Source organism: Asparagus officinalis, chromosome 3, assembly GCF_001876935.1.
Source record: "Asparagus officinalis chromosome 3, Aspof.V1, whole genome shotgun sequence".
In the NCBI taxonomy this organism is placed as follows: domain Eukaryota; kingdom Viridiplantae; phylum Streptophyta; class Magnoliopsida; order Asparagales; family Asparagaceae; genus Asparagus; species Asparagus officinalis.
The window spans coordinates 42,391,276-42,392,280 of record NC_033796.1 but is presented as its reverse complement, the minus strand read 5'-3'; positions in this window follow the sequence as shown (position 1 = coordinate 42,392,280).

Below are 1,005 nucleotides of genomic sequence, written 5' to 3'. Positions count from 1 at the left end.
TTTTATCTAGTAATAGTGAAAATATAGTGATTGTAATGAACATTACGGTTGCACTATCTGAGGTGAAATCATTAAATTTCATACTAGCTATGTAATGATTCATGAAATTTTGTTCACCATGATAGTTTTTAAAAATCAATAATTTATTAATTTATTGGATTAAAGAACTTCTTAATAGAATATATATATTGCTCATAACAATTTATTGCTCTTTTTTTAATCTTTTTAGAGTGGTAACCTTACCTATGGTAGTATAATCATTTGAATAGGGACAACATAATAACCACTTTTTAAAATTACATATGCAAACCAAACAAGCACTTTATGATTCCAATAGAATCAAGAACAAACACAAAAAAGTGTAAAAGTGAAAATGATGAGGTGAACATCAACTTTCAAAGTTGTGTCATAAATACACAACTTTACCAACAACCAAATGGGCTCTTACTATACAAGTACATAAACTCCAGTACATAATACAATTTACAATGAGTAAGTCACGATACATGGACAGCTAGAATCTGACTCCAAGCCAATTTTAGCTTCCAAAATAAGAGCATGTTTGGTTGCTTTATGTAAAAACGTGCAGTAGCTACAATGACAGAGAAGTGAATGATCCAGTTACATCTGATAGCTACAGTAACACAAGCTCATTTCACTGTTTTTTGCTAAGAAATGCTAAAAGGTTACGAACTCAGCTACAATAACACCAATTCGGCTACAATAATCACAGTTATTTGAGAAAACTAAAGAGAAGAGTTGGGTGCAATACTGTAGCACCTAACATCTACATTGTTAACCCAAAAAATTGTCAAACAAACCGGCCCTAATGTGCGTGTCCTTATATATAATTTCCCATCTGTATACCACACTCATGCAATTGTGAACACGCTAAAAAAGCAACACCTCAACCTGACCTCGACGTTACTTTTGGGGTCCCACGTTCACATGCCCTTACTCATTGCACGAGGGCCCCATATTGGGTACTGTAATTGGTGAAAATAG